This window comes from Megalops cyprinoides, chromosome 23 (genome assembly GCF_013368585.1).
Source record: "Megalops cyprinoides isolate fMegCyp1 chromosome 23, fMegCyp1.pri, whole genome shotgun sequence".
NCBI lineage: Eukaryota > Metazoa > Chordata > Actinopteri > Elopiformes > Megalopidae > Megalops > Megalops cyprinoides.
The window spans coordinates 19963360-19976061 of record NC_050605.1 but is presented as its reverse complement, the minus strand read 5'-3'; positions in this window follow the sequence as shown (position 1 = coordinate 19976061).

Sequence of the window (12702 nt, the reverse complement as noted above, 5' to 3'; positions counted from 1 at the left end):
CATTCATATCTCATGTTATCTGATCATATTTGAAAACAATACAATGTGCACCTATGTAAATTTTGGGTCATCCTCCTTCATTTGACTTGTGGTGATTGTTAAACATGTCATTATCAGTAAAGTTAGTAAGATGGGGCCTGCGGCATGTTATTTGCAAGGGTCTAAGACCAGCTGGAGCCAGATACATACACTCTTATTCAAAACGTGACCTGCAAATCATGTTATCCCATGACCTCAAAGTCTAAAAGCAAACATTTTTCAAACCTCAAAATGGCAATTCAAGCAGATTAAGCACAGAACACACAATGCCTTAGTCGCTGAATAATGGAGGATTTGCTACAAAAAACTTTGTTTTTTTTTTGATACTTCAATATTAATGATTACAGAAAAGATATTCATAACCGCTGAATGGTGAAATCCCTGTATTGCTTAACATGTCAATAAACAGTCCCTCCAGGAAGTGAATTAAGAACAATTAACTGTGCAAGGCTTTCCCCTGAATTTCCCCTTGTAACCTGACAACAGGAACATCGCATACTCTGTGTTGTGCTTACTCTGTAAACCTGGCAACCTTTGAACTAGGAGGGTCAGTGCCATTTCTGGGTCGATAACGGCCGCACTGCCTTCTGTTAGTTATTGAATAGGCTTTGTAAATACCTCTCACTTTGAATAAAGTTCCAGAATGATATCAACTCAAATACGTAACATACGCAGCATGTTGGAATAATGGGCTTGTAACTGGAAAGCTACCGGTTTGAATATTGGGTGGCATGCTGCTGTTGAAGCCTTAATCTTAAAGTACATCAGTGAATACCCAGCTGTATAAATGAAGGATACGGACAAACTGAACTAATTCTAACAGGCTCTGCTGTGAGTTTGTCATGAAAGAGCGTGTGCTGTCCAGGTCGTCTCACTCAAGGTGCAACTCTGTGCCTCCCTGACACGTTGCAACGTTGTCATGCTTTGTCAGTCAGGAGTGTTATAGAGCCCAAGGAAAGACACCTGGACCTGTAGGAATGTCCTCTAAACCTACAATGGGAAACATCCTGCTACACTGAAATAAAATGACAGTAGTTGCCATGATCAAATGAAGTCCGTGCTTCTCCTGAAGATGACAAAGGATATTCTGCTGTGAGCCCCGACCCAGGTGGTATCACTGAAGGCAACACGCATCCCCAAGAAACCTGTAACAGTCGTCCACAAGGCTGTTACTACTGTGCAATTAGAGACTTCTATAATTGGTACAGAAAGCTAGAAATACAGTTAGCAAGGAAGCTGAAACACAGTACCCAAAGGCAAAAGACAACAGTAAAATTAAAGTGTCTAATAACTGTCACTGAGAACAACAAAAACAATACTAAGGTGAACCAAAGAACCGGGTTATTATCTATGGAAACAATACCCCAAATTATAAATTGCTTTTCAGAAAGAAATGTTAGCGCTAGACAATGACCAATAAGTGCTCAGCAGAACTCATAGTAACCCACAATGGACTAAAAGGCCCACAGCATGTCATGTCAGCAAAGTCAAGGCTGGGTGCTCTGAAGGGTAAGTGTTAAGGATAATGTGGTAAAATAAAAAGTACAGTTATTGAACTTATCAAATTATTATTCTTATCAAATATCAAATTATGTGAAACAATGATTCTTATAATCTGTCAGTTATTTATACAAGTCAAAGCTCTATTTTTCAATAGAGGGCAAAATTAGGATATCATTATTATCATATCAGGTCAAATTATAATTGTGGCAATTTCCTGTCAATAATTAAACCAGGAAGAAGGAATGCATTAGGAATCCCCCCCCCCCCCCCCTCGTAAATCACTACAGTTCGTTTTCATGGATATTGGTCAAACAACCAATACAGCATGTGAGTAGGTGAGCAGGTGAGAGAGAGCTGACTCTGAGAGAACCAATGTTGCATCGTTGTTGGGCCAGATCAGGTCTGTGTATCGATTGTGCATCTGTTGTTTGGTATCATGTATGTGATGATGTTACCTGCCAACTCCAGATACTGAAGTCACTCCATGCACTTGGACTTTGAAATAGCAATTGTACAGGTTGTCAAAGAGTGTCTCCACAACTTCAACATTTTTTGAGTCTTCAGTTGACGACCCTTACTGTGCTTGAAAAAGCATGCCATATAACAGACCAGCAGGCCTACATTAGATGAGGAAAACCAAGCAAGGACAAATCTATAATAACCACGAGTGCTTGTAATGATCCTAATTCTCAGAAAGTCAAACCTAATTAAAAGAATGCTCAGCTGGAACGAAAACCAACAGAGCTATCGGGTGGGTAACATACACCAGCGACTTGCCAGGCGCTTTGGTCAAATATTAATTTCTTCCACCGCCGCAACTTTTTCGAAAAGAGCTCCCACACAAGAACTCGTTAACAAGGTAGAAGGTATGGAGATTCATTGTAACAATTACCTATAGATACAAACAGCGAGATGAATATCTGAGGTGTGAGTACATAAGACTGAGAATGAGAATGTTTTCAACAATATTGTTGGAACGTTTGCAATAATCATCCTATACGTTTCTGAGGGAAAGAGTTCTTAAATACCTTCCTTTCCTAATTATAAATTTAAATTTCCAATATAAAAACATATTCCCGAATCGTTCTGGAAAACACAACCTGTCAGCTATATATAAACAAACACTACTGTTATTGCATACATTGATTTCAGACATTCGTTTCCAAGGTCGCGTCCCATCCAGTTTTGGCGATCCCTACCCTTGATCATAATAATTTGATAGGTAATAATGTGGTAGGTAGGAAACTACTTTCCCAGAAAGCAGATTTTTTAGCGAACAGTCATTTATTAACAGGCTGTACACATTTCAATAAATGGCTGATTGGCTTCAATGGTTTTAATTCTTGGTCCGAGTGCAATGGGAAAACCGCAGAAAGCAGTGGAACCAGTCGACACCAAGGGAGTGCATCCAATTACACCTACGGTGATACAGATACAGCCACACTTTGCGTTTGATGCGAAGCAGGTGGATTATGTTTGCTAAACACCTTGGTCGCTCACTGTGTAGTAACATTCCCTTTAGAGGATTAAATTGAACAAAAGTTTGAAAACAGATAACCTACACAGGAAAAAATGTGGAAAAAAGAAAAGGAAAATATACAAGAATAATGATGACAAATATAATAACAACAATAATAACGACATTAGTGAGACGACGGAGAAGAACAGGAATGACGTTAAAACTTAACAACACTGTATTGTTTTCATAAAGTTCAGTGGTTTTTTTTTTAGGTAAACCTTAAATAATAAAGCCTTAAAAGACTTTTTGATTTTAAATGCATCTTCAAAAATAAAATTCTTTTTAATTTGTTTGTTTATACATGATTTCGTGGTGTATTTTTTTATTATACCTCAGTTTGACGTAAATCATATTTGTTAGCACTTTTCTACTTCTCAAAAATAAAAGACATTAAATACATGGTCTGTTTATGTAACTGCCATGGCATCCACAAACCTACATAATATAATTTATTTTGCAGATTACATTTTTCATCAAGTGATCCATTTCATCCATCTTAAAAACATATCCGTTAGGTTTTCTTGCTCTATAGAAGGTATGTCCCATTTGATATACTTCCTTGTTGGTTTCACACCACTTGCATCAGTGTAATCCTTAAAATTTTGAATATATTTATGTGTCACTGGGGATATTTCCCCAAGGAGAATATAGTCTGGCAGCATGAAGAGGGCTAACTTATAAATGTTTAAAATTATTTCAAGTACACGAGACCAAAGGCTTCTCAGTACTTAACAGGTACAGAATGTTTGTGTATGTGCTTCCAGAATGTTTAAATTACCTGCTACTAATTGTGTAATTAATCAAGAATACTTCTCATGCAATAGTCTGTTTCATAGACCAAACAACAATCTGTTTTAACCAACTTGAATGAGTTTCACTTTTTCAAGTGCGGTGTTCATGTAATTTCAAAGTAATCAAGGCTCACTCTTCATTACAAAGACTAAATTATACACTTTACCTAAATCAGGATTATGCATTGCTAACATGATTTACACTGCCAACTTTTGCTCAGACTTGAAGTAAAATGTACTTAAAAACTTAAAAACATGCACTTCAACAAAATAATTGGGCACCAACATCAGACCTTTTAAAATGTGTTTAACATTTTGAGAGGAGTAACTCAAGCATTTAGCATAAAGTGTTCATTGAAATGCATGGAAACTGGTTAGCTTTACAGTCTTAGCAGCTGTCATAAACACATAATACAAACAGTCTTTCTACAGAGCCAGTTCCTAAGAAAGGCTAGTTTTTAAAAATATTTTATCCAGTACAGTTAATAATGACCATAATAATATGACCATGGCTACAGACTTATTCATGCAAATTACAAACCAATAAATAATCTTAACATAAACTTTAGTGTGAGTTACTGTTGATCCATCATCTGGAATAGGGCCACTAAAGGAAATTTAATAGTTTGTGGTGATAATAAATGAGAAGAAGAAGAAATGACCAAAAAAAAAACATCAAGGAAGAGATAAAAGAGAAGACAGTAGATTGAATAGTAGTATGAGTGAACAGAAAATCAGTGAATTTTCACCAGGAAACAGAGGCCTCCAAGAAGGGCATCTATAAATTATTGTTATCTCTTCAAATCGTTATGTAAAGACTGAAATCAATTGTTTCAAGACTAAATGACCTATTTGAGCCTAAGCATTGATGCCAATAGCCCATTCTTGTTTCACCAGTTAAAAATCACATTCCTATTTTACCACTGGGTGGTAGCATTATCCACCAAGGACAAAATACTGAATGAAAAAAGCTGCTTGCAAGCAACTGTCTGATTGGTTTCTCAAAGATGACGTAATAAGACAGTGATTCTCAGTATTCAAGTTACTGTGTCTTTGAAAACTGTCTTCCAAGATGTAATCCGAAAAGATTATAATATGACATGCTAATTTCAAACTGTTGCTTTATCCCTTATAGCAGCAATGCATTCTGGTTCTAGTACTGTGTCTAAGTGGGTAATAATTATTCCAGCAAAGCATGTAATCTTGCCATGCTCAAATACCTTTTCGATCTTCGATCAGCCTTCTCAACCTTTGGTCTTTGCCATACTTCAGGATTTCCTGACTATTTTCCTGACTTCGGGTCAGTCTTACTTTCAGACACTCTGCCTCATCCTGCCATATTGTGCTCCTGTCTGGGGGTGAACTCTGCATTGCATTAGATTATTGGCATTCAGACACTCTTATCCAGAGCGACTTATATCGTTTACATTTCTTTTTATCCATTTATACAGCTGGATACTTACTGAGGCAATTGTGGGTTAAGTACCTTGCCCAAGGGAACAGCAGCAGTGCCCTGGCTGGGAATCGAACCAGGAACCTTTCAGTTACAATCCCTTACTCCTTAACCACTACGCTACACTGCTGCCTAAGGGGCTTTGTCCTTTGTGCAAGGATCTCCCTTACAAATGCAATGTTAGTCAAGCAGACCTGACAGGTTCTCATGCCTCACCCCACTCCACTTTTTTACCAGATGAAACCCTTCACCGATCAAGATAATGTATGAGATTATTTCCCTTCAAGATTCCTTTGTCAAGAGTGATGTATATAGTTCATATGTTATCAGTTGATACTTACGGAAATGATTTACGTTAAGCACATCAAGGATATAAGAGCTATGCAACACAGGGAATTTGAACCTGAAACCTTAGGTTCAAAAAAGGCTCCGTAAAGGCCATTTTATTTAAAGATGATGACCATGCCATAATGGAGCGCACCATTGCCATAAAATAATAAATAACAAAAGAACTCCCCTCTACAAACTGAGCAATCTATTGATAAATGCAATGCAGAAACACCCCCATCATGGGCTCTACGAAGTGATATAATGAAAGTAATGTGAGTTGCCCTGGATATGAGCGTCTGCAAAAATGCCAGTAATGTAATGCTAGAAAGAAAGTACAATACTCTCTCAGTACATGCTATTCTGAACACTCAAAGTTCCTTGCATAAATACAGACCCCCCTCCCCAATCACTGAGACCAAGGCACATGCTCCTCACTCGAGGAGACATTGAGGAGAGGGGGGGGGGGGTGCGGTGTTTGCATGAGAAAGGAGGTGTCACTGTGACGGCGCCCCTCTCCTGTGGATGACGGGGTGAAACGCTGGCGATAAACTTCTGCACCCGAAAAGATCGCCCGCCTGTGCCGGGACAATGGGGCCTGAGATGTAGAGATTACGAACAATGCCATCTCTCGGACGCCCCTCTCCTGTTCCCCAGCGCCGGCCTTTCACACCACCTTCCCGATCAGTCAGCCTTAGACAGAGGGGTGCCGAGGGACATGCTGACACGCCAAGATAGAAACCTCTGGATCCGTCGGTCTGCCCAGGAACACAAAGGGCTGCTTCGAAATGATCCCGCACGACAGCATCATGAATATTGAATACCGAAACTACTGGAAGATTTTTAAGGGAAAGAGCTGAGTAAAGTCTGCCTCAGAAATATACCTAAAATGGTCAGTTAAGCTCCTACCTTTTGATGTGCTGAAACCACAAACAGTCCAGTAATACTAGCTGAAGTCAAAGGTATTTTTTCGAAAGGTGTGGTTGCGGCTAGAACATCAAGTGAGCAAATGTAAACTGTGCTTATCTGTACTAAATGGTATAGATGCAAGTCATTAAATATCATTTGACATTTCTGTATTGAATCTGAAGTAAATGCCACATGGGAGAAATGCGTCATTGGTGGTGTGTTTGCATTAAGTATGATCTTTAATTAGGATAAAGTTGTTTATTAAAAATCTAGTTGTTCTTCTCCTTGAACAAATATGGTACAATTAAGCTTAATTAGTTGTTCACCTTGTTCCAGGCCCCATTGAAAAAAAAAAAAAAACATATTACTCTTCATTTACAATTTAATTGCTGTCTGTGTTAAATTAGGGCAAATTAGTTTAAGGGACTCAAATGAATTGACAGAAAAAACAAAAACCATTTGTGTATTCTGCTGTAAATAATAAACCTCCAAAAACCTGTATTTGTAACAAGGGGCCAACAAACAGGATCAAATCGAAATCAGTTTTCAACTAAGAGCTTAATAAAGCCTTAAATAATCTTAAATGAGAGATCAGCTGCAATAAGAAACAATATACATGGTGCCCTCTCAGGGCTGTGCTATGTTGACCCAGAATTACAGAATATGTGTCTTGTTTCATGCTTCAGTTGTGTATTATACATGAAAGATGGTTACTCCAGTCCTGGAGAACAGACTTGCAGGATAAAGAGTTGCAATTCAATCAGCAACCGATTTACACAAGGAACACCGGGTGAGGTCCATTTCAGTATAAGTAACGACTTTAATTAATCAAAAAAGACACCAGGCAGAACCGGCCAACCCTCAAGGACTAGAACAGTCATGTGATGCAGCCCTGTACAAGTGTGGAGTATAATATCATAGCATGTTGTGAGTGTGTGGTCAGTCAAATAGCAAGGGGATTCTCAGCTGTTTCTCTCTCACATGAATTAGCACCACAACATCTGTAACTCACCCAACTCATCACCACTGACCCTGACCATCCCTGCCAGGGTTTACTTTAGGACAGCAACAGCAGTACATTGCAAGCAAATAGCAATTCATCAGCTTTTGGTGGCTGCAATGGAGAGTCGCTCCCTGCTGTCTTCCCCTCTACCCAAGATAAAACCTTGGATATTGTGGGTATGCTGGAGGATGAAGATAACAGTTGATCTCATCTTCGGATTTTACTGTATGATTTCAGATGGGCTTATTCAGATCTGTTCTTAGGATACATTAATTCACTAAAACAACTTTATTGCTAAAATGCTGTGAATTACATTCGTCTTCCCTAATGGGTGTAAATTGATTTCAAAAGAGGGAGAGGTTACTTTTGAAATAAAGCATCAGCCTCATGAGCTTAACAGTCACTGCACTTGTTCTTTTAAGAGAAAATATCTGTAAATATTATATTCAAAGTTCTCTATTCAATAAAGCAGGCTATTATATTCAAAAAGGAGGCAATCATATCTTGTCTATATCAGAGCCCAGACTAAAACATCATATGTCCTTATCAGAGAAATGGGAGCTCAGGAGAGTATTATAGATGTGTTAATTTCATCTTAATATCCTGGAGTCTGTTGGACATTTTATTACACATCTAATGTAGATCTACCATAGATGTAGTTGAGCAATATCTACTGAGAAAAAAGAGGAGTTTAACATGTCAGCATTATATTATTTAATAGGGCCAGAATATTGTTACCAGCACTTCATAAAGGTAAACCTGCTTGCCTGTACTCGTGACATATTTTTAGCTGTAAGTCATGATGATTTTATCATATTATCAACTTTAATGCTGTATAAGAACTATTTTCACATAACTGTCAGACAACGCTGCCTGGGTTCCAGCCTCTGAGCTGGAGTTAAACCTTTCATGATTGCTGCAAGCACAGGGTGGTAATGTTGATGATCACCTAGAGATACATTTCAGGCGCTACTGTATGTCTGAACTGTATGATTCTATTATTAGAAGTAGCACTTACAGCAGTGATTGTAGCATGGCAAGTAACAGGTGTCTTTATACGAAGCAAAGACACAGAATACGTGACAAATACATACACGAACACAAATGTAGATAAATAACAAAGCAGAAATTATGAAAATGCAATAGTAAAAGCATTCTCCACTTATACAATGGAATCTCAAAAAGACACATAAAGCGGTACATTGCCATGATTGAAAACTTTGCTGAGACATAGTGGATACAGTCCTGACCAAAAGATTCCCAGCTGCTTGCTGATTACCACTGATCGTAACAGAAAAAATCTTATTCAGGGGAGTAAATTAGACACCTATCCTTCGTAAATGCAGACAACACTTTCAGATAATCTCTTAAGTTTTCTGCAGGAAAAGGAGGGTGTTAATTCAACGTGTCTGGCTATCCACAGAAAAGAATTAAAAGTTGTTGGTTTTTTTTGCCTAGATCTGGATGACCATTCATAGTGTGGGAGAGTATTAGAATGGGGAGGTGGATTTGACAGGATCACAGTGAGTGATTGTTACTACGGAAGAACCTTGCCTCTCAGAGATGAGGCTTTCAGAGTCAGTGCGGGTTTTTTTTTTTGTTTGTTTGTTTTCTCTCTGATAGTGCACAGACTCACTCTCAGTCTTGGCTCCTTTTATCTTCAGCCCCCTCTCCCCTCAGTCCGTCCATTCCTCCAGCTGCTTTTGAAAAGCGCCGAAAGGACGTCCACGCGTGACCGTTCCGCTTTGATGTGCGCGGGGGTGACGCCAGCGAGGGTGACCGGAGTCACAGACAGAGTGCAAGTGACGTCAGGTGACACGGGTGCATCCGAGGGATAGGTCCCGATCCGTTCTCACAGCACACAGACAGCGCGGCCGAGCATCTAATTCAGGTCAGGTCGTGTTTTGAAAAGAACATGGACCTGCTTCATAACCAGACAATTGTAGTTTCACATCCCATGTGGGCTACGCTTACTACTTTACCTGAGTTATCTCAATAAGCAACCAACTGTATATTTGGATAATTTGTAAATTCACCAATCAGGACAAATGCATCTACTAAGCCACTGACAATGTTATTACTTTACATTACATAGTTTGCTTTGCTCTTAACTAGGAGGACTTTTATTTCTTGTACTTTACATACTCTCCATTTACACAGCTGAATATTTACTGAAGCAATTTTTGGAGATGTACCTTGCTCAAAGGTACAACAGAAGTACCCCATTTAGGCCTTACAGGTGTGACCCCTACCACTAGACCATGCTGCTACCCCTAACAGCAATGAAGCTGCCATCCTTGACTTTTCCATACTAATGTACTGATTCAGCTCAGGTCAGGGTGTTGACTTATTTGTAAGATTGAACAGACTGACAAATTAGCATTGTAGGATTGTACAAAATATTTTTTGTATTGCACTGTAGTGTATTATTTGTTGTTTTTCCTTTATGAAAGGCACCACATGCATGAAGTTTATTTCCATTATTACAGATATAGGAATAATGTGGGGACAAGATGATATGAACAAGCTGTTCTTGTAATGTTCTTGAATAGCATCGTACCCTATACCCATTAAACCCTTTAGCAAGGAACTCAACTTGGATGAATTCAGTCAATATCCAGCTGTATATATGGATAATATCTATGTTAGCCCTGGACAAGCTTGTAAATAATTAAATATGTCTTTACTACATGCCATTTTGAGATATTACAGGTGTTCCTGTTTGAGAAACATCCAAACAATGCTGCATTAAGAATTATGGTTGAACTCCTGGTCCCATAAACTGCGGCAAGCTTCAATTACTTTTCCTGCACTCATATTTCTGCTGTAATTTATTTCCACTGGTTTTTTCTGTTAATAGCAGAGCAATGTTCCCATTCTTTTACCTTGCCTCATAGGGGATGTGTGTGATTTTAGAGGTCCCCTGTATCCCCGGCAATATGAAACTGTGACATGAATTAGGACCAACAGGCAGATGTCATGGCCTCTGCCCATCTGAAGGTCAATATGTGGACAAAACCATGCTGACTCTACACTGTACACTTCCTCTGTGGGCCCTCAGATCAACATTTTTTGCCTAAGATCACCAATATGACTAAAACCATTCTCTCCATAAAAGAGAGAATCTTGATGAATATGTTGACAAACAACCAAATAACCAATTTAAAACCTAACAAAAGGTTTAACCTGTGTTCTGTCATTTGGCTATGATAACAATTATAAAAATCCTGAGTCTGTTCTGTTAATGGGTAAACAAAAAAAAAAATATGTTGCAAGTAAACAACGTTTCTTTATTCTGTACCCAACCAAAAAAAAATCCTTCCTCTATAGAGTTCCATTATTTCTCATACCTGACAGTACTATTAAATACCACAAGCCCAAAACCAATAAAACTAAATCAAAGAACATGACCAAGGAATAGCAGAGAGAGGGATATGTCCATGATTGATACAGTTCTGGAACAATAAGTGGAGTAAATGTTCCACAGCTCATTTTGCCTGAGGTGATATGGCTTCCCGGGTGGGAATTCAAGCAGGAAATCCAAATGTAACCCCACGATGTGGACTCGATCCACTCTGACCGCTGAATCAAGCCAATGTGGGGAACATGATCAGGTCACAGATCCAAATTAAAGATGAGGTGAGGTGGTCAGTTTCAGGGTTTTTTCCAAGTGTGTGTCCAGTGACACCGAAGTCAACATCCGACCTCTACCGCATGGCTGCCAAATTCGGTTTCCTGGAGGACAACTGTATTTGCCAATCCTTTCTCTTAATTAGCCCTTGGCTAATTGGATCAGAGGGCTACAAATCTGCCCTAACAGTCAAAATATATATATTTTTTTTGGCAAATACATCAGTATGATTGTGTATAAATACACACTCATAGTGATGTGCAGGGTTATTGGTTTGAGCAAAACCACCAGAAAACACACAGCTGGGACCTTGAGACAAGGGGACAGGTAATTACCTAAAGTGCCCCAGGTTTCATTGCATGTGCTAAGTGGGGAACACACTGGTGAAAAATAAAAATATTTTATATGTTCATAAATTAGATATAATTTATCATACACAATGGGACAGAGTCAATCTACCTGCAACACACAAATTTAACACCAAATAACAAAATGAGGCAAGTGTAATTTTTTTCATCTCAGACACCATGATTTTAGTTAATTTCAGTTCATTTCCCCCTTCAAAACTATAGGGCAGTGAACATTTATGCTGTGAACATTTTACACTCATTTATGCTGTGAACATTTTCCAAAAATTGATTTGATTCAATCTCGGCCATTCCTCTCAGAATTGTCTGGGAACCTCCATATGTTCTCTAATGGGATGTCCTTTTGCCCAGGCCACAATTGGTCCTGAAGGGCTACAAGGGGCAATATGAGATGTCACTGAGTTTCTGTTAAGTCTCCCAAGTTGTTAAAACAGGTCAATGACATACACTATAAACATTGGTATTCCCATTGTATACTGAAGGAGTACAAGACACTAATGTGTTTGTGGTATGAAGCCACTGAAATCTTGATTAATTAACCAGCTCTACAGTGAAATCTTTATGAGCATATATCTTTAAATAAAATATTTAATATAAATGAAATGAAAATATTTTTGGTAGCAATTTGTTTTCAATTCATTAAAATGTATAAAACATATTCAGATCTGATGCAAGTTTCTATTTATTAAAGAGTAACAGGAAGACCTTTGTGTTACTGGAATGCTTATCAGTACTTCTTCCATAGCATTCTTAGTAATGATACAAAATGCCAGATGTGCAATGTTTAATATAATTAGGGTGATTACTTACAATTTTTGTGTTGGCAAATTCTCAGTTTAAAAAAATCCAGGTGCTCTTCTGATCCGCAACAGATAAACTGAAGAAAAAAAAGGAAAAACATGCTTATTAGAAAATCACTGATAATCGAGCAAAGCCTCATCCACACAAAAGAAGGCACTCTTGAGGATTAAAGACTAAAAATCTTTGGGAATACCATCAGTAAATGATTAAACACGTGGCAGAAATTACTGCTAATTTGTGTACTGTGTAACCCAAAAGCAAAATAAACATTCCACTGCCTTTATGTACCATACCTATTCAACTTTCCATTTTCACTATCATTTTAATTTGTCTCAACATTCCACCAATTGTGACACAG